Raw genomic sequence first — 18,746 nt, forward strand, 5'->3', positions numbered from 1 at the left:
AACTGGTTTCTAAATTACTTTTACTACTTGTTTTTAATCTGGCTAGATCTAAAGAAGGCCACATGAAACCTCTTTATATTTAATTACACTTAGTCAAACCTTTGAAAAGAAAAAGGAAACAGTGCCACCTAACTGTATAGCAGCTTTGTTCTTAAGGGGTTTTTTACTGCACATTAATCCTCAGCCATAACCATTTATTTCCAATTCATTTTTATCACAAATGACTGGATATAATTCAGCAGAGAAATCTCAGCAGTTGCCATCTTCTCAAAAGCCAGCAAAATGTCAGGTTTCGCTATACTTACCTCTTAGGAAGTAACAAATTCTAACTCTCTTAGATAACAGAGCTAATGGGAAATTAACAGAGTAAATTTCATTCAACCTATCTTAAGAAGACTTTTCATATGCATTTTCTTTATATGACACATTGAGATATTCAGAATACTAATCATTTTAGTTTCTCACAAAATCATTATTTCTATTACAGAAATTCTGAGTAGCTGATGACCTGCAAAAAAATGTTTTTAATTAAAAATTTTTGGACACCTTTTAGGGTGGTTCAGCCAGTTAAGTGTCTACCTTGGGCTCAGGTCATGATCCCAGGGTCCTGGGATCAAGTCCTGCTTCCAGCTCTATGCTCAGCAGGGAGTCTGCTTCTCACTCTGACCCTCCTCCCACTCATTCTCTCAATCGCTCTCTTTCAAATAAATAAAATCCTTTAAAACATAAATAAACAAAAAAAATTTTAAATAAAGATGAAAACAGATATCTTAAATACTTTGGCTATGAGTTTACTGCCACCAATAACTAGACCTTGAGAAATCACTATGTAGCAGTATCAGCACATGTTTAAAAACAGTAATAACTGAAATCCATATAGATATGTTCTAAAAGTATAAAATACTAGAGAAATACCAAACTTTAAAAAGACACCTTACATAGTGCTAAAAATAAGTGTGGGAACCTAAGATATTTTGCATCATGACCTTTCACATTCTTTCACACTCCTAAAAACTAAACTACCAGAAGACATGAACAGACACTTCTCCAAAGAAGACGTACAAATGGCTAGCTGACACATGAAAAAATGTTCCTCATCATTAGCCATCAGGGAGATTCAAATCAAAACCACATTAAGATACCACCTAACACCCGTTAGAATAGCCAAAATGAACAAGACAGTAAACAACAAGTGCTGGAGAGGGTGTGGAGAAAAGGGAACCCTCTTACACTGTTGGTGGGAATGCAAGTTGGTATAGCCACTTTGGAAAACAGTGTGGAAATTCCATAAGAAATTAAAAATAGAGCTTCCCTATGACCCTGTAATTTCACTACTGGGTATTTACCCCACAGATCAGATGTAGTGAAAAGAAGGGCCATCTGTACCCTAATGTTTATAGCAGCAATGGCTACAACTGCCAAACTGGAAAGAGCCAAGATGCTCTTCAATAGATGAATAAATAAAGAAGATATGGTCCATATATACAATGGAATATTACGCCTCCATCAGAAAGAATGAAAACCCAACTTTTGTATCAACATGGATGGGCCTGGAGATTATGCTGAGTGAAATAAGTCAAGCAGAGAAAGTCTATTATCATGGTTTCACTTGTGGAGCACAAGGAATAACACGGAGGACATTAGGAGAAGAAAGGGAAAAGTGAATAGTGGGAAAGCAGAGGGAGAGATGAAGCATGAGAAACTGTGGATTCTGAGAAACAAACTGAGGGTTTTGGAGGGGAGGGGTTGGGGGGGTTGGGTGAGCCTGGTGGTGGGTATTATGGAGGGCATATGTTGAATGAAGCACTGGGTGTGGTGCATAAACAATGAATCTTGGAACACTGAAAAAATAAAATTTAATTAAAAAAATTTTTTCTGCTAAGAAAAAAAAATTAAACTATCATAAACCTTCTAAAACTCAAAACAGTGAATCTTAAACAATTTATTATGTCAATGTTCTCTACCTCCTCTACATCTGGTCTAGCTCTAAATCCATATTAATTGACAAACCATGGGTTGCACCTGTCCAGGTGTTTCCACTCTTGGCCTCTAGATACAGAATAAAACAAGAGGCAAAAAAAAAAAAAAAAAAAAAAAAAAAAAAAAAAAAACCCAACCAACCACATAAAGGCCAGGGATGATATCAAAGAAGAGTAACTATAAAACCTGTAGGTCTGATTTTTGTAAACTACTTGGGAAGCACAGCAAAAGCTCTGCACATGCAAGCAATAATCAAGAAAATGGCTTAATGCTCATCCCCAAAATCAATACACCTCTTGAGAACAGACAGGTTGAGAGAGGCAACAAGCTTTGAACGGTATCCTCAATGCAGACAGTGAAAGAGGCCAAACCCACAAAACCATCCCCTCAGATTCCCACGCTGCCCGCATCCTCACTGTTGAGTGTCAGAAGCTAATACTTACAATGTTCCCCCATTTGCACTGTTGGACCAGAACACAATTTTAATCTGTAGGTTGCCAGATGTGTTCGCCTACTCTCACCTCTAATTTGCATCATTAAAAACAGACCTCAGAAGATCACACATACCATCCTTTCAACACAATCTTACACTATATCTGATAGTAACTATACAGTGGCAAGCAAACTGAATATAGGTGAATATACCTTTATACCTCTCATGGACAGTAAGGATTACCAAATCAACAATAACCACCCCGCCAAAAAAAAAAGAAAAAAACAATAAACTCAAAATCGTCCAATGTGAGCATGAGTGTGGAGGTGTTTCAATGATTATAAGTACATGGTACGTATTAACTTTCGATCCTTACAAGCGCTATTTATAGATATCACTGCATAATCATTTTATATACTATATTTCATTCTTGGAATTTTAACTAGATATCAAACACCATTAAAATATTACTTTGTAAGGGCGCTGGGGTGGCTCAGTGGTTTAAAGCCTCTGCTTTTGGCTCAGGTCATGATCCCCAGGGTCCTGGGATCAAACCCCACATCGGGCTCTCTGCTCAGCAGGGAGCCTGCTTCCTCCTCTGCCTGCTTCTCTGCCTACTTGTGATCTCTGTCTGACAAATAAATAAATAAAATCTTTAAAAAATATATTACTTTGTAGAAATTTGTTGTGGCTTTTTACATCCTATTCAAATTGTGAGAATGTGCTGGAATCTAATCCCACCCCAGAGCAACAACTGCATGGGCAGAAAGAGCTTATAAAATGTAGATATGGTACCAATGAGTAGAACAAACAGTTTGCATATAGGACTCTTCTAGCCAAACCATACATAGATAAACCCCCTACACTGATTTTCTTTCTCAATTCTTTTTTTTTTTTTTTTTTTTTTTAAAAAAAAGGAAGAGACAGGGTACTGCAAAGGCTCTCACTTTTAAAAGGTCAGAATCTCTCACCTGACAGTCATGTATATGCAAACCCTACTTAGGTTTCTCTAAACATGGAGCATAATTTCATTTTAAATATATTCAGAAAGTGCTTTTTTGCAATGGTTTTAATATGTCCTGCCTTTCCCAGGAATGCAACTCTATGTAAACTGGGGAAAGGTTTTAGTTTGCTTCAGGGGAATTTTGACAATTATTTCCACCATTTTAGAAAATTATATAATTAAGCACATGACTGCTCAAAGACTCCCCTTCCCTGATACAACCCCCCTGTTAGCATTTGTTTAAAGATTTATTTATATATGAGAGAGAGAAAGAGAGAGAGAGGGCATGCAGCAGGGAGGGGCAGGGGAGAGGAAGAGACAGTCTCAGGCAGACTCCCTGCTGAACATAGACCCAACGTGGGGCTCAATTTCAGGATCCTGAGATCACAACATGAGCTGAAACCATGTGTTCATTGGAAACTGAAATGACTGTGCCAGGTTCCCCCCACATATACAGTCAGCATTTTTATTGGCGAATTATTATATAATACAAGCCATCCAACTACTTCATTTTATTTTCTAGACTAATCATGTCCAAACATTTGGTGTAATCATTTAATTATAAATTACCTTCCATTTATTTCTCCCATTTTACTATATATGGACATTATATTGACTTTTCTGAAAGCATGTGCAGGTAAATTATTTACCTAATAATATCATTTCAAGATACTAAGAGGGATGTTACAAATATATGTTATCAAAGAGTTGGTAAAGTTGGAACCTCTGACCCCAAAACATTCATAGACCTTGGTTCTTCCTATTATCAAGTTCAACAAACAAGGGAAAAAGGAATACAGGTGACAGGAACAGCCTAAGCCATTCACTTAGGTTTTTATTTTATGCCTAGCCAGGAGTGGGAGTTAAGTACAAACTCTAGGAGCAAAATGAATTTTTTAAAAAAACCCTCAATTTGCTTTTCCCTCTTTAAACGTTTTATCACTTTTGGGGTTCTTGGGTGGTACCGTTGGTTGAGCATCCAACTCTCGATTTTGGCTCAGGTCACAATCTCGGGGTAGTGGCATTAAGTCCCCAGTTGGACTCTGTGCTCAGTGGAAAGTCAGCTTGGTATTCTCTCCCTCTGTACCTCCCTCCTGTGTACATGGGCATGCGGTGTGCATGTACGCTCTCTCTCTAATATATAGTTTAAAAATAAGTAAGTAAATAAATAAAAAAAGGCTTCCTGACTTAGTCTCATAAGAATAAGACCCTCATTGCCTGTAGGAAAGTGTGAGCTTAAGGAGGGATGTAAAACGGAACTGTGCTTTTGTTTAGCCATAAGAATATTCATTATGGAAACTCTGAAGTGGATTAGGTAAAAAATCAGAATAATTTAAAGAAGATGAGTGAATTAAATCATCTCTCAAAATAATTTATAAGCCACTTTTTTTTATTTTTGGCTTTGACTGACATTTTTAGTGACTTAGCCTGGGGAAAGGTGGAGAACTTTTTTCATGTTCATTCAGAAGTGTACATATTGCCGAATTTATTATCTTCATTTGTGATATCACACTCAATGAGCACATTCAAAGATGAGGACATAGATTTGTCAATTTCCAAAAAAAATGAACTCCCTCCTCTTTTGTGCCATATGCCAACAGTAGCCACATAAACAATATGGAAATAACACAACCCTGAAGACATCAATCATCCCTACAAGGGGTTGATTAAAACCTTGGAAGTTTTCTTCCTTCTGTTACACCTGGTCTCTGGAGGGAGTGCTATGTGATCTAGCTGACAATGACTAGAACTGGCATGAAGGTAACTCAGCCCTGCCATTGTGTGACCTTCCACAGTCAGTTTCTATGCACCATCTGTGGAGCAGAACAGTAATGCTCGTCAGCTATGGACCTAACAAAGACGTTCTCGCTCTCACTAACTTTGAGAAGCTTGGTCACTCCCTTGTCAGCATAGGCATTGATATTTTTCACGCCTCTCTTGTAGAGCCTGAGGGACCACTCATTAGCAGACACCATCCCCTCTCAGCTTCATGCTGGGTATTTCCTAGACTAAAAAGACAGAGTACCCTGGGCCTAGCATTGGCCCAGCATGCAGCAGGTACTCAAAAATGCAGCTAAATGAATAAATACATAAATAAATCAGCACATCTCCTCTCCTGTGATACAGAGAAGCCTCAAATTTGAATGTGTCTCTGGTTGTGAGTTTCCTGGGGGCAGGATCAGCATCATAACGGCTGACTCCTTCTCGCCTCCCTTACATTTCACAGCCTAGCACATCCTTGGCCAAAGCAAACACTGAATAAACATTTATGGACTGAATGAGGGTCCTCTGACTTGGCAGATATTTCTATTACTGGCTTCATAATTCCCAACTGTGCAAGCACACAAAGGATTAATTATTACTCTAGAATAAGATTGGCCAAGCTATTGAACACAACTTTGCTGTACAGCCTGGCGAAGGGAAACAGAAGGTGATGTGCTCTAATAGTAAACAGCCAGAGCTAGAGCTCAGCAAGGCCAAGTCAAGCCTCCCACTCTCTGCCATTACTTAAGTGGAAGAATCTGAGTAAATCAGGCCTTCCATGGGGCTTTCATTTTCCCCTCTCTGCAATAGGGGTTTGGATTAGAAATACATGTGACAAGATTTGTTTATCCTTGTTATTAGTAGAAATTTATGAAGTGGGCAAAGAACATCAAGACATAAGAAGATGGAGCTCAAAACCAAGTAATTTTATACATGACTTATCAATGTGGTAAAATTTCAATTACTTTACAACTTGTTTTGGCTTTTGAAGTACTATTAGTAATTTATGTCTTTGCCACAGTTTGATTAACAGCACTGACACTTGTATTTGGCTATTAGTGGCAAGGCAGAATCAACAGCAACTGTCATCAGAACTAGTTTTTTACATGAGAAAAATGAGTTTTGATTGCTAAGAAATCCTTTCCCATTGGATAATGTGTTTTTTAATTCATATTCTCACATAGTGACTTCCAATCTTGGGCACAATGCTTAATACAACTGGACCTCTGATTTGTCCTCTACAAAACAGGCTGAACTGGGTAAGTTGTTCTCAGCGGGGGTGACTCTGCCCTCTTGGTCGTCTCGACATGTGGAAATGTCAGAAGGCAATCTGGGCTGTCACAACTAAGCCGGAGGAGGTGTTACAGACCTGTAGTGGGCAGAGGCCAGGGATACTGTAGCTAAACATCCTACAGAACACAGGACAGCCTCCTGAGAACAAAAACATTACCTGTTCATTATAGGGATTGAGAGAGAACTGAATTAGAGTACTTCCAAACCCTCTAATATAAAAAAAAATATGTATTATGAATCTAAACTGTTAAATGTGGAACAGCCAAGACTTCTTCCTAAGCTGTGGTTGTTCTGTGACAGTAGTCACAGCTACTCTGAGCTGAAGCTTCTAAAAACTTGACAGACAACTTATTTGGACAGAAGCCTAATTTAAAACCATGTCTACTAGGCTTACACGTTGTACATCACACTGGTAATTGCTGTATAACTATACCCTCCACAGCTTCTTTTTCCTCACCATTTACTCCACAGCAATGGGCATTGTTTGTTTTTGGACACAGATGCCAGCCAGCTCTGAAAAGACTGCCAATGATGTTCTCCTTGTCCTTAGCAGAAGAATAAAGTGGCCCTAAAGATTACTAATGACTGACTGCAGTAAAATGGCTGAGCACCCTCATTCACACAAGACACAAAGATGGCAACGGCCAGAAGCGAGGACACGTCTATACTGTACAGAGGGTCTCTGCACAAGACAGCATGCTGACAGCTGCTAATTTACATGGGGTACAAAATCCAGCAATGTGACTTACCCTATTGTCTTTCTAAAAAGTACAAGTATCCGTGACATTCAATTAACAAAACAAATGAAATACACTCGTGGTCCTACACAGAAGTCTATCAACTTGAAAATCACCTATAAGCCTTGGATTTTTCCAAGTGCTCTTAGCAAAAAGATGTTCTCCCGCGGTGGTCAAGGCTTCTCAAATTCTGGGTCTGTTAGCCCTGACAATTCCTATTCTAAACCCAAATGGATGTGTTCAGCTGCCAGAGAAACATGCATGTTTTTTTTCTTCTGGAAAAAAAAAAAAAAAATCAAAGCAAGCTCACAATTTTAGAAGAAAAAGGAGAACAAAATCTTTGTTCTAACCATCCTCAGAAATTGAGTGCATAAAATATAGATTTGGAAGTGCTACCCTGGCGTCTGCAATAATTCTCCTTGATAATGTCTAGGACCAGGACTAAAGGGTATAATAATAGGGAATTAAGGGTATAATAATAGGGAATATTCTTTGCCATAAAGCAAAAAGAGAAGAATCTTTATATTCTTTTTGATATGTGACCATAATAATGATTTAAAAAAAAATAGTGGCTGAAAGGTCAGTGCTTACCTTTTTAATCAAACTCAAAGTCTTAGCTAGTTACTCAACAGAATCCCAATGTGCTAATGATTTTGTGGAACTTCTTTGGTTTATGAGCCTGTCATTAATTGACTAAAATTCATTCAACTTTTGGGCGCCTGGGTGGCTCAGTGGGTTAAGCCGCTGCCTTCGGCTCAGGTCATGATCTCAGGGTCCTGGGATGGAGTCCCGCATCGGGCTCTCTGCTCAGCAGGGAGCCTGCTTCCTCCTCCTCTCTCTCTCTGCCTGCCTCTATGCCTACTTGTGATCTCTCTCTGTCAAATAAATAAATAAAATTTTTTTAAAAAATCATTCAACTTTTATTTACTGGTCTTTGACATATGTCAGGAAATTGCTAAACTTCAGAAAGATGTAGTAAACTGAATCCAAAAATTTCCCTGGGAAACACAGTAGAGTAAGGCTCCATCCTTCTGAGTGAAATAGCAGACAATAGCACATTGTGAAGGAAAGCCCAGAGGGGTGGGAGTGATCTACTTTTAGGGAGAATTGGAGGACTCTTGGAGCAGGAAAGTTCACAGCCATAAGAAAGGCAGGTACAAATGTGCAAAAGTCCATAAGCCAGAGCAAACACTGTTCCCCTCCAATCACAGAAAGTAGTGTCCATAAGTGACACAAACTCTTAGACAACCGGTGGGAAAGACAGACTTGAATAATGAAGACACATGAAAAAATTCCACAGAAACATGACAGAAAGCTTTAAAATGTCTAGATTCTACCCAAATTTAGAGAATTCTAGCCCCCTGCACAAGTATTTGCCTTACAGAATCAAGGCCAGGCCCACAGCCCATTCCTCACACACAGATTTAATCAAGGCAGACTTAAATGGACAGGAATCAGGGCAACAAGCTGGTATGTTTCCTGATATTCTCCATCATAATAAGTAAGAAAGAAAAAATGATTAAACGGAATCCCAGAGCTGACCCCACCAGTCAAGGGTTGTAAAAAGGCAGCCCACAACTTCATCTGGTCTGCAAATACATTGTCTATCTTAGCAGTGTCCTAAAAAGTATGAGCCAGTATTTTTAAGTAGGGAGATTTCACATTTTTTTTTAAATGCAGATTTCCAATCTGAGGTTTTTTGGCTATTGGTGTTGTTGTTGTGTGTGTGTTTTAATAACAGCTACCTCTTTAGACCATATAAAACTACTCCCCACTGTTTGCACAGCACAGAGGGCATTTTTCTCCCTTCCCACAGTTCTGTACTGAAAGAACTTCCTAGAGTGGACAAGTACCTATGCCCAGTTTTCAAAGGTGAGAAAATAGAATTGAAATCAAGGGCGCTTTGTGAGTTTTCTTCTGTCTACTTCACTCAGTGCCCTTACTTGCTAGCCCCTTTTCATGTCCAAATTGGTGACCCTGGATTTAAGTCTTAACTCCATTTGCCAAAGACTGCCAAGTCAGTATACACATGAGACATAACACAACCCACATCAACTTGTCGTCCTAATATCAGCCTATACTCAGTAGGTATTTCACTGGAAAAATGACCAAAGCAAAGCTATCAGGTCTGCTTCTCACCAGTCTTCCTGCAGTTTATCCAGTTTCTCGTGCATGGTGAAATCCAGAAAGCCAAAGACAAGAGCACAGATGAACAAGGGTTCATCTATGAACTGGGCCTTGAATTGGCATCAAGGTTAACTCCCATCCATTTACAAAGATCTAGAAGCATGTCTATCATCTGCTCCACAGTTTTTCTTTAGAAATATATTATAGCAATAATAATAACCAAAAGCAATTTTTTAAATGTCTCTCAAGAAAATCTCATCTTTAAGTCTGATGTACTCACAAAAGAAGGAATCATGAAGGCAAGCAATGGTTTGTAGTTGCAGGACCAGAGAGCGTTTCGGGCCTTGGAGAGTCTCCCAGTGACAGGATCAGTACTGGGACACCCCAAAGCTGCTTGCCAGCAGGCTCTGAGACTACACATATTTGGATGCGTGTGCCCATTTGCAGACAGACTGGCTATTCAAATTCAGGAGGTCCATTAGGTCTGATGTGAGCTAAGCAGAATACAAAAAGCCTACAGCCACAGAAGAGGGGAAAAGAAATCCCATATTTGCTAAACTCCTAAAACATGGGTCCAGCACAGTGCTGGATAAATAACACGTATCACAATGACATCCAGTTATCTCCCTAAAATATATTTTACGTCTTGTGTGTTTTTCACTGGAAAAAACAGTCAAAGCAAAGTTACCAAGTCTGCTTCTTACTAATCTTCCCCATCCATTAAAATTCACCCAATTTCTCATGCTAAAGATCAAAAGAATAACCTTGGATTACTTTCCCTTACCCTTTAACCTATCAGCGATTTTATAAATTCTACCATCAGAATATTCCTGAACTACTTTCATTTCTACCCATCTCTACCCCCTAACTGCCTGGCCCAAGCACCAGGATTCCCACCTGGACACCTGCAATAGTATCTTAATTGCTCTCGCCAGGTGCTCAATACTCTGTAGATGGCAGCTAGACTGGGCCTCACTGGCTACAAAGCAGATCATGTCATACTCTGCTCAGACTCTGCAAAGTCTTCTTATGGCAAGAAAGAATGCATGATCCTCAGCATGGCCTCCATGGGCAGGAAGGGGTCTCAACATGCTTTGGCATCAACAACCCCACCAACTGCTCTCCCAACCAGCTGGCACCTCTCCCTTCCTCCAGAGCACGAGCTCTTTCCCTCTTGGAAGGCTTCACACATGTGCTTACCTCTGCCTGAATTTCTTTTTGCCCTGCTCCTACCTGGCTAGCAGCTACTCATCCTTAGAGAAAAACTTTGTGACCCACAAACCTTTATTAGGCACTCCTGTTGGTCCTTCTCATAGTAACTTGAAGGTTTGCCCTTTTACACTTATTTGGGATGTTGCTTAATATCTGCCCTCTCACCTGCCTGTACAGGCCAAGAAGGCAGGAGTTAAGTCCTTTTCAGCCATCCCAATACACACAGCACACAGCTGACACAGAGTGGATACTAGAAAAAAATGCCTTGCCCCCATTTGTGTTCCTCAGCTCATTCCTCCCTCAAAAGGACAGGGAAGAGGGCAACAATGATTTAATCTAAAAAGCTATCATTATCCTAAAAGCTATCATAATAGCTCACACACCAAAGCACAGTGTATGAAAGTATTGCACTGTCCATCTGTCCTAAACATGTTCTCTGTAGCCAGTCACGGTGACAAAGAAAGATGCATGCACTTCTGCTCCACTGCCCACATCCCACACCTGATACTTTCCAAACAATTTATTAATCAATTATTAATTGTGCCAGCGACCACACTTTCATCATTTAAGATCCATCTTCAGAGGGGATGCATAAGCATTCTCTAGCTAGCTTCATTTAGAGGATCGCTTCACACATGAGCTGAAATCAATACAAAATGAAGAAAGTTTCAGCAGGTGATGCTGAGCAGTGGCCCTCCTGCAGTGACATCTTCCCTGAAAGGCACAGACAGACTGGGGGAGTAGAGCAGTGACAACTGATGCGATTTTCCATCTCTACTGTGGAAAACTTTTTTCTTTTTGTATTTGCAAAATAAAACAGGGACAAATTCTTCTAAGGCACTTGTCTAAAAGGAAAAATGAGTGCAAATGCTTAAAAGATAGTATTACATGTGTGAACGAAGAGTTTCATTTCCCCCAATTATGTTCTAATTCATTGTTTTTGCTTTTATTTTGCTGAAATACAAGATAGCATCTATATTTATAGTACTTGCTGTAAGGGTATGTGAATAGTCCATTGGTTTCTTAATGAATCTAAATAGTTTTCACTTGGAGTTATGTTCCTATAATAAACTATGTTCAAAATATGTTTACTAATACTATAAGGTGGAAATGCTTTGTAAACTACAAAACACTATTCAAATTGAAGGGGGACATCTATATACCTACAACAGAAAGCAAAGGCTACAAACAGCTCTTACTGAAGCCTTACCACTGAGATCACCTCTTGCCAGCCAAGTTCAACCACACCTTCTCAGTTCGGTTTTTCATTAACAACAGATGAGGCTTAACAGGGAGTTTCCTGTGGAACTTCCTCCATTGGCTTCCCTGTTCCTGTGATGCCCGGTTTTCCTCCTCCTTCTGACCACCAGCTCTCACTGACACCATCACTGACTGGACCCCACAGTCACTGGACCTTCTCTCATCCCCTGCCCCCCAATGATAAGGTATTCACACTGTCTCGTGCTTTTTACTATCACCCCCATTCCAGCTGAGCATTTCCTAGATGGCTTTCTCCTTGCCTAACATCAGAGTTCCTCTCTCCAAACTCATCACTTCAGTGTCTCCTTCAATTCAGTATTTTAAACACTGAATTTATCCACTCCACCCTGCTCCCAAACCACCTACTGGGCTCTCCTGCTAATTTCCCCATTTCAACAGCAGCATTCTTTCCTAAATAAAAACGTTGAAAAAACGAACATTTTCCTAATTGTGATTTTCAAACTCTCCTTCAGCTCTAGAGAAAGGGAACCAAAGACACAGGTGAAGGAATGGGGTGGGTGCAGAGAAGCTGGGGCTCCTTTTGCTTCCTTGGTCAGATTGGGTGGCCTTGGCGCTTCCCATACCCCCTTCTCCCCCAGTGGCTTCATGTCTCCCTCTTCTTCGCAGTAAGAATTTCAGAGCTTTCCATCTGAAAATCTTCCTTCATCATCAGAATGATGTTCCCCACTGCTGCTTTTATCACCCCAAGCCTCCGCTTAGCAGCCGCCTGCTCACACTGAATCCATATTCAGTCCTGCAAATATCTGCTGACTATGCACTTAACCACTTGTCAAGGACCATGCCAGACTCTGAAGGGTTATCATTTAAGTTAAAAGGCTAGAACTACAGTACAAACAATATTCTGAATAAAAAGAAGACTAAGGACCTGTTCATAACAGAATATGTGTTACTTAAAGATGGAAGCTAAATTGTGAAAAATATATAAAACTTTTTTGATGATTACCATTAATGGTGACTGTAGTTAATAACACTGTATTGTATGAAAGTTGTTAATAAGACAACAGATCTTAGAAGTTCTCATCACAAGAAAAAAAGTTATAACTGTGTGGTGATGTATGTTAACTTGAATTATTGTCATAATCATTTCACAATACATATATCAAATCATCATGTCCTACACCTAAAACTAATATGTCAATTTTGTCTCAATTTTTAAAAATAAATAAACAGGAAACAGAAAAATCTAAAGCCTGGGCCATCAGGAAAAAAAAAAAAAACTGTCTTTACATATGCACTTATAGGTGAACCAAGAGAAGTAGGAGTGAAGGAATGGAAGTCTGTTGCGAAAATCAGGGACACCTTCACAGAATTAAACTGGATCATGAATAACAAAAGGTTTCTAGTTTGGGTGGATAGGGGCTGGTGGGAAGAGCATGCACAACCATATTTCCCAACGTGGACACTGAAAACAATTTTTATTAGTCCTAAACAAATCATAATTATCCCTTTTGAGGCATGAAACTCCCTTCTCCTTCCTAGGCCCCCAATCTCTTTGGCTTTCACCTTGTCAATCTGTGGAAGAAACATTCCTCAAGACTCAGCCCAAGGCCCACTCTGTGTTCTTTTCTAATCACTCCAGACCCCAAAGACCTTCTCCTTGCCAGACCCTCTGACCCCCATCTATTTCAGACGAACAGCATTTTATTTTAGATTGTTTTAGTCTCAAATCCCATTTACTAGTTCCTGTATATCATCTTGTTCACAAACATGTGGTGTGCATGTTTGATCTCCCAACACATTAAAAGCTCAAGTTTTTTAGTGGTTTGTCATACAAATGTATGAACATACATAGTAAATTACATAGTAAGTGGTTTATTGTGCAAATGACAACTGAATTTTTTAAGAGAAGTAAAGATGAATTAGAAGTATAATTTTAGATACAAATCACACAGTATTGCAATACGTTGGGAGATGGTAGAGCTCACCTAAAATCCTTGTGATGAACCTAAAAGCACAATTCTCTTACAGTAAAAGTTAAGACAGTTCCTTAGTTTTCCTTAATTCTATCTTCACCGGATCATCCTCCCACCAATATCCTTTCTCAGAAAACAGATCGAGATGTCATCGAAGAGGCAGACCCATATTGTCCTAAAAAGCACTGAAAAAAGAATTCCAAAGTCAAGGGCTACCTCCCATACAAACTCATCAATGTACCTCACAGTATGAGAGCATAATCAATTGCAGTTTTAAGCTCATCTTTCCTATTTAACAATCACACCCCATGCGGGTACAGCAGAATCCGATCCACTTGGATGCTCCTGAAATCTATCCTCTTTCAAAACCCTTTCTCCCAATTCTTGGGTATCCTGAGGAGAAACCGAAGTTGGAATTTTCGGTGTCTTGCCAAGAGCTAAATGCATTCCAAATCTATTACCAAGCATCAAGAACAAACTCCACCTGTTTGTCACTTTCACCTTTTTGGAGTTAAGGGAACTAAAAGACACCAGGAGACTCCACCACACTTATTTAAGCGAAGGACTGAAGCTGGAGCTGCCCCGAGCAACTTCCGGAAACAGTTCCAACAGTGCGATCCAGGAGACAATGCCACTTTGGTCCTGGAGACCAAATAACCCTGAAGGGTGAGTGGTGGGCATGGAAACACCGCAGCAGAGCAGGTCACAGTGACCAGACTGACTTCATGGAGTAATCACACTCACGAGTCTCAACAATAACAATGTCCAGACCTGCCTTTTATTTAGTTTCCACCTCCAGGTATGGACAGATTAATTAAGACTATGCCTCTAAGTGGATAAAGGCATATATAAAATAAAGTACATCCTGTGGACTTTAATCAGTGACTACAGGATATAAAAGGCAGGGCACCAAACCCACCGGAATTCTCCCATCTGGAGAAAAGGGTTACACCAATCCCGCACGTTAACTGCGGCCGCCCCAGGTGTACCCAGGTCCACTAGCTTCCCCCTCCGCCCACCTCCTGCGGAGAGGGCAAGGAAGACCCAGCCAGCGTGCCTCCGCGCAGTTCCGGGCTTGGGGGGCGGGGAGTGGGGGGGGGGGTCGAGCTAGTTAAACTGCCACATACTGGCTAGGCGGGCCCCAGCGCGGACTTGCTCCGCTCCCGCCCCAGGCTGAGCAGAACTTAGTGACCAGGACCAGGGACGAAAAAGGGGGTGGAGTAAGGAAGCGCCCGCGGGGGGTCTTGGCCTCAGCCGAGTCCCGGCACACACGACAGTTGTCAGCGGAGAACGGGGAGGCCGGGGACGCCCGACCCGCGAGAGAAAACAAAAACCAAACGCCCACCGCCGGGCGACCGGTGGCCTGAGGCCGGCTTGGGACCTCCGGGAGTCCCGGCCCGGCCCCTCGTCCCGCGGCCCTGGGCTGCGCCGGCGCCTCCCCGCCCAGGTAACCGCGCCGACACCCCCGGCCCAGGTGGCCCCTGCGCCGCGAGCGGGACGGTGCGGGGCCACGCCACGCCCGTCCGAAGTGGGCGACAAGTGGGGCAGCGCCTCGCGCGGGGAACCCGGCACGCGCCCAGCGGCGAAAGAGAAAGAGAAAGAGCCGGCTCCGAGCGGAGGCGACTCCTAACCGCCACCGCCCCCTGGCCCGGCCTCGCCGCGGGCGACGCGCACGCCCCTCGGTCGGGCGCGGGGCCCGGGGCCCGGGGCCCGGGGCCATCCCCGGCGGTGGCGGCCGTGGGCGCTCACGCGGTCCCCCGACCACACGGCTCGGGCGGCGGCGTCCTCCTTACCCCAGCAGAGCCGGGCCGCCCGCAACGCCGACTCGGCGACAGACCGGCGGGGCGCGAGCCGGAGCGGCGAGGCTTGGCCGGCCCAGGCTGCGGCGCCGCTGGCCCCGCGGTGCCGGGCGGGAGGGGCGCGAGGGTGCACGCGCCGGGTGGGGGCGCGGGAGCCTCCCCTGCCGGCCCCGCGCGCATGCTCCCGCCGCACCTGCCTCGCTCCGGGCTCCGCTCCCCCGGGAGCGCAGTGGACGCGGGGCGGCCGCTCGGGCTTTCACGTGGGAGGGAGGTGGCGGCGGCTTTCTCTTCACGTGCGTCTTTCTCTTATTTGCTCCCTGGGAAGGAGTCCCCCAAATCTTGACTACTTCCTGCCGGGCCCCTCCCCGCTCGCGCAGTGGTGTCCCGGGGCGCTCGTCCCTGCCTCATCCCAGCTCTGAGGGTTCACCTTCCGAACGCTCTCTCTCGCCTCCGGATTCCTCTCAGTCCTTCCGCTCCTTCCGATTTTGCAACCTCGTCTCCGATGCCCCTTTCCCGCTCTCGACTTCGCTACACACCGGACGGCGGATCCCATTTCAAAATAAAAGGAGACTCTTTTCAGGTGGCGAGAACAAATGTTGACTAGCCCTGTTCTAGCTGCTTGAGGTTGAGTAGGAAGCGGGAACTAAGGAGTTCCTGCCCTCATGGAACTTCCAGTCTGACTGACTAGCGTCAGGCTTTCACAAAGCGTTGTTTGGCTTCTATTTAACAGTAGCTGGCAATCGAAGACCGTATTGTGTGACTTTTAAATGTATTTTTCTTTCATGAAGGTGTCTTGTATAAAAATTTTAATACGCAAATAATAGCCGTTAGGTACTATATATATATATATATATATATATATATATATAATAGTTTGTTGAGTCCAGCAAGAAATGCGGTAATTTAACATGATTAACAATGATAATTTCCAAAATGATCTTTTGCTTTGTTGTTGACTACCATAAACGAACCCCAGTAACTGTTTTGTTTTTCAGGCGAGACTGGTCCCTTGGTTACAAACATAATTTAGGGGTGTTACGGAAAAGAGAAATATAAAACCCTTTGCTAATGCAGTTTTCGTTTTGGGAATCATGATTATAGAAATTTACAAGTATACACACACACACACAAACTGGGTTTTATGCTCTAATCAATTGAAAAGATTTGGAGCAAAAAGAAAAAAGGAAGCAGAGGGCATCGGTATAGGGCGAGCATTTAAAACAGTTGTTGAGGGCGCCTGGGTGGCTCAGTGGGTTAAGCCTCTGCCTTCAGCTCAGGTCATGGCCTCTGGGTCCTGGGATCAAGGCCCACATCGGGCTCTCTGCTCGGCAGGGGGCTTGCTCCCCCCCCCCCCCCCCCCCCCGCCTGCCTCTCCCTATTTGTGATCTGTGTGTGTGTGTGTGTGTGTATCAAATAAATAAATAAAATCTTAAAAGAAAAAGATAGCTGTTGAAGTGGTGTACTTTTTTCATCCCATTTACCATGTTTATGCTAAAGACTTTATAGAGTTGTGATATATTTCTGTGACAACAGGCACACATCAGGAGACTATCTTGACATACTTACTCACCTGACTGCATGAAATTAGAATGGAATCCAGAGGATGAATGAGTTTCCCCTCCCTCTGCTACCTTCAGGAGTACAGACAACAATTTTGGCAAAGGACAAGTGTTCCGATGATTGCAGTGTAACCGTGGTCTCTCCCAACAGTGTCTATCATTAAAGACGCTAAATCTTAGTGATATGTCAAAATGTTCCCAGCACGGAAAGAGTTAAAAGCACTTCTGGTTCCACCCTTACCTTAGACAAATCAATGTTAATATTACACAAAATCAAAGAAAGCTGGATTGAAATCTAAATAGAGTGAATTTACATCACCTTGTCCTCATTTTTTTTTTGAGAAAACAGTTATTATTATGTTTATTGAATATATTTGGCTTGCTTTGATGAAAACGGAAACACTGTTTTCATGGGCAAGGTTTAAATGAGAGGAAGAATGCACCAATGAGACAGGTGACACAGGCAGAGAACCTCATCCTGGGTTACTTATATGTAAATCTATGGGTGCATAGTGCTGACAACCACATATGATTATATTCAAAGAAGCTGACATCTGTTTTAAACGATACTGTTATTCAAATTATATGGAAATATAAGCAGTGTAAGCATTGGTACACTTATTACAGAATTTTTGAAAAGCTGTTGTAGTAAACCCCTTTTATTTGAACAGCTGCCCATTAAAATGAAATAGCCACATTGTTGAGTATTGCAATGTTACCAATGGTCGGTTGTGAACAATGGGGTTTAGAACAGTGATGGTTCCTAGGCATTTTTTTAATTCATAACTCAGTTGAATCTAACAAACTAAGTGCCAAAGTTAACGTTGACCAGAGAAGTAAGGATGACTTATTGTTAGATAGGAATCACTGGTGGCAGAAGAGCCCCTTTAGGCATGTCATCAAGACATAACAGTTATAGTCATGGCAGTTCTAGAATGTTTACCTCATGGGTGGAAATGAAAACTCCTCCTTTACTGAGATAGTGATGGTCTTTATTTAAACAACACTCCATTTTAGGGGCCCCTGGGTGGCTCAGTGGGCTAAGCCTCCGCCTTCGGCCCAGGTCATGATCTCAGGGTCCTGGGATCGAGCCCAACATCAAGCCCCCCATCAAGCCCCACAATGGGCTCTGCTCAGCAGGGAGCCTGCTTCCCCCTTCCCCAGGTCTACTTCCCCCCTCCCCCCCCTCCTGACTCACTGCCTACTTGTGATCTGTCAAATAAATAAATAAAATCTTTAAAAAAAAAAACTTCCATTTTAAAATTTGCTAAATTTATTTACTTTTTTCTAATTGGGGATTTATTTTATTTGTCAATATTGTATACATGTTATTTTTATATGTATGTTTGCTGTTTTAAGTAGAATTAAATTACATTGCTTTATTATTTGATCAATAACGGTATTGCCCATTGACACAAAAGTTTTTTTAAAATTCATGATTGCTTCCTAGCATATACTTATTAGGACCATTTGGGAATTAAGCAGAGTAAATACCTTTATATGCTTCTGTATAATTGAAGAGAGTTTATCTTAACAGCATTCTATGCTTACTCCACAAAGAAATTGTCCATTGCAGCTAAAATCATTTCACTGGTCGCCATTTATCATCAATAATTATTATCCTCAAGTTTATTTTCATATTAAT

The 18,746-nt window shown here is 42.0% G+C and overlaps 1 protein-coding gene across 1 annotated transcript in view; it reads right to left on the reverse strand.

Moving 5' to 3' along the window:
- L3MBTL4 (L3MBTL histone methyl-lysine binding protein 4) overlaps window positions 1-15,714 on the reverse strand; it is a 403,808-nt gene extending 388,094 nt beyond the window's left edge. The window contains exon 1 of the mRNA XM_082699053.1: window positions 15,537-15,714. The gene's annotated coding sequence lies outside the window, so the exon portion shown is untranslated. The remainder of the gene's footprint in view (window positions 1-15,536) is intronic.
- Window positions 15,715-18,746: the final 3,032 nt, after the last annotated feature.

Source organism: Mustela nivalis (assembly GCF_964662115.1).
Source record: "Mustela nivalis genome assembly, chromosome: 14".
Classification (NCBI taxonomy): Eukaryota; Metazoa; Chordata; class Mammalia; order Carnivora; family Mustelidae; genus Mustela; species Mustela nivalis.